Raw genomic sequence first — 4,067 nt, forward strand, 5'->3', positions numbered from 1 at the left:
CCGCTGCTGCGCGTCACAGCGGTGCGTAAAACCAGGAACGCGTTTTCCAACGGACACGCATGTGGGTCGGATGTCAACGTTCAAAAGCTTATGTATTATTTTAAAAGTTTTCAGAAGACACGTCCTAAAATTATAAATAAATAAAATCCTTCTCCACAACAGGGGCAGATCCAGGATTTTGTAAAAGGGGGGCGTGGATTTATGAATAAGTCTCTCTGTGAAAAACAATTAGAAGCGGTTTCAGAAGAAAGAGACCTAGGAGTGTGTTGATTTCTAAGGACTTGTCCTTTTCCCACCACATTGCTCTTTCAGCAGCTAAGGCCAATAGAATTCTTGGGATGATAAAAAGGGCCTTTTTGTTTATTGACAAAGACTCCTTTCTTCTTTTATACAAAACGTTTGTTCGTCCTCACCTTGAATATTGTGTGCAGGCATGGTCACCATATTTGCAGAAAGACAAAAATATTTTAGAGAAAGTACAGAGAAGGGCCACTAAGGTTCCAGAATTTAAAAATTTGTCTTATGAGGATAGGCTCAGACGAACTCAAGGTGATTTGATTGAAATATACAAAATTTTGCATGGCTTTGAGAATGTTGACCCCACTGTATTTTTTGAATTGAGAAGGTATACTGGTCTTAGAGGTCATGAATTGTGCTTGGAAGTTAATAGATCTAGATTAAATGTGAGGAAAGAATTCTTTAGTAACCGAGCAGTAAAGATCTGGAATAGTTTGCCACCTGAAGTGGTCTTATCCTCGAGTACAGCTATTTTTAAAGCAAATTATGATCTGTATTATAGTATAATGAATGCCACCAGATTTGGATTTTGATTGTTAATAGTTGTTTTTATTGAATGTTATGATTTGTTATGATGTGTCATTATATGCAATCATGTATACAAATATTTTACACAATAAAATGAATTATGAATTAAATTATGAATTATGTGTTTCCCAGAAAAGTTTGAATTTTTTAGGTTCCATTTGCTGTATTTCGGTGCATATTTCACTGTAAAATACTGGCAGGGCAGTGGCTTAGTGTTGAGCACTGTTGCCTCCCAGCAAGAAGGTTTCCTCCCATATTTAAAGACATGCAAGTGAGGTGAATTGGAAACTTGATAATTTCCCAGGTCTCCCTTGCAAAAGAGATCTTGATCTTAATGGGACTAACCTGGTTAAAGGTTCAAAAATGCAACCACAGAGAACATATACTTTGTAACCTGCTTTTTTCTTAATTTGGCACTGTATTGTACAATCTTGAATGTAATGCTATTACGTTATGATGACATATATATATATATATATATATATATATATATATATATATATATATATATATATATATATATATATATATACAGGGTGGACCAATAAAATGTTACCACTTTTTAAATTTGTACAATTAGAGAGTGTACTACAACAACCCACAGACCACTGAGGCCCTGAAGACCAAAATTCAGAGAATCACTCTTGAGATGTGTGGCAATGTCATCACAAACTTCAGTGTGCCTGTTGTAGCTGTAATCCAAAGAAGAGCGTGGATTGAACATGTCATCAATTATTGAACTGTGCGGAAAACAAGAGACAAAGTGGAAAACCTTTGATATCAAATGTTAATTTGATGCTTCAGTTACAAGTCTGTAAATAAAATGTTCGAAGTTCTCATTTCAAAAACTTGTGTACGATCAAAAAGTGGTAACATTTTATTGGCCCACCCTGTATGTGTGTATCTATCTATCTATCTATCTATCTATCTATCTATCTATCTATCTATCTATCTATCTATCTATCTATCTATCTATCTATCTATCTATCTATCTATCTATATATATATCTATATATCTATATATATATATATATATATATATATATAGGTGTTGAGATGCTGATCATATAATTAGAATATCATGAAGAAGTTGATTTATTTCAGTAATTCCATTCAAAAAGTGAAACTTGTATATTATACTTATTCATTCCACACAGACTGATATATTTCAAATGTTTATTTCTTTTAATTTTGATGATTATAACTGACAACTAATGAAAACCCCAAATTCAGTATCTCAGAATAATTAGAATATTGTGAAAAGGTTCAATATTGAAGACACCTGGTGGCACACTCTAATCAGCTAATTAACTCAAAACACCTGCAAAGGCCTTTAACTGGTCTCTCAGTCTAGTTCTGTCAGCTACAGAGTCATGGGGAAGACTGCTGACTTGACGTCTTGCCTGGGCTAAAGACAAAAAGGACTGGACTGCTGTTGAGTGGTCCAAAGTTATGGTCTCTGATGAAAGGAAATTTTGCATTTCCTTTGGAAATCAAGGTCCCAGAGTCTGGAGGAAGCGAGGAGAGGCACAGAATCCACGTTGCTTGAGGTCCAGTGTAAAGTTTCCACAGTCAGTGATGGTTTGGGTGCCATGTCATCTGCTGGTGTTGGTCCACTGTGTTTTCTGAGGTCCAAGTTCAACGCAGCCATCTACCAGGAAGTTGTAGAGCACTTCAGCTTTCTGCTGCTGACCAACTTTTTGGAGAAGCAGATTTCATTTTCCAACGTCCATATATATATATATATATATATATATATATATATACACACTCAACAAAAATATAAATGCAACACTTTTGGTTTTGCTCCCATTTTGTATGAGATGAACTCAAAGATCTAAAACTTTTTTCCACATACACAATATCACCATTTCCCTCAAATATTGTTCACAAACCAGTCTAAATCTGTGATAGTGAGCACTTCTCCTTTGCTGAGATAATCCATCCCACCTCACAGGTGTGCCATATCAAGATGCTGATTAGACACCATGATTAGTGCACAGGTGTGCCTTAGACTGCCCACAATAAAAGGCCACTCTGAAAGGTGCAGTTTTGTTTTACTGGGGGGGGATACCAGTCAGTATCTGGTGTGACCACCATTTGCCTCATGCAGTGCAACACATCTCCTTCACATAGAGTTGATCAGGTTGTCAATTGTGGCCTGTGGAATGTTGGTCCACTCCTCTTCAATGGCTGTGCGAAGTTGCTGGATATTGGCAGGAACTGGTACACGCTGTCGTATACGCCGGTCCACAGCATCCCAAACATGCTCAATGGGTGACATGTCCGGTGAGTATGCCGGCCATGCAAGAACTGGGACATTTTCAGCTTCCAAGAATTGTGTACAGATCCTTGCAACATGGGGCCGTGCATTATCCTGCTGCAACATGAGGTGATGTTCTTGGATGGCACAACAATGGGCCTCAGGATCTTATCACGGTATCTCTCTGCATTCAAAATGCCATCAATAAAATGCACCTGTGTTCTTCGTCCATAACAGACACCTGCCCATACCATAACCCCACCGCCACCTTGGGCCACTCGATCCACAACATTGACATCAGAAAACCACTCACCCACACGACGCCACACACACTGTCTGCCATCTGCCCTGAACAGTGTGAACCGGGATTCATCCGTGAAGAGAACACCTCTCCAACGTGCCAAACGCCAGAGAATGTGAGCATTTGCCCACTCAAGTCGGTTACGACAATGAACTGGAGTCAGGTCGAGACCCCGATGAGGACGACGAGCATGCAGATGAGCTTCCCTGAGACGGTTTCTGACAGTTTGTGCAGAAATTCTTTGGTTATGCAAACTGATTGTTTCAGAAGCTGTCCGAGTGGCTGGTCTCAGACGATCTTGGAGGTGAACATGCTGGATGTGGAGGTCCTGGGCTGGTGTGGTTACACGTGGTCTGCGGTTGTGAGGCTGGTTGGATGTACTGCCAAATTCTCTGAAACGCCTTTGGAGACGGCTTATGGTAGAGAAATGAACATTCAATACACGAGCAACAGCTCTGGTTGACATTCCTGCTGTCAGCATGCCAATTGCATGCTCCCTCAAATCTTGAGACATCTGTGGCATTGTGCTGTGTGATAAAACTGCACCTTTCAGAGTGGCCTTTTATTGTGGGCAGTCTAAGGCACACCTGTGCACTAATCATGGTGTCTAATCAGCATCTTGATATGGCACACCTGTGAGGTGGGATGGATTATCTCAGCAAAGGAGAAGTGCTCACT

The sequence above is a fragment of the Thalassophryne amazonica genome, chromosome 5 (assembly GCF_902500255.1).
Source record: "Thalassophryne amazonica chromosome 5, fThaAma1.1, whole genome shotgun sequence".
NCBI classification, from domain to species: domain Eukaryota; kingdom Metazoa; phylum Chordata; class Actinopteri; order Batrachoidiformes; family Batrachoididae; genus Thalassophryne; species Thalassophryne amazonica.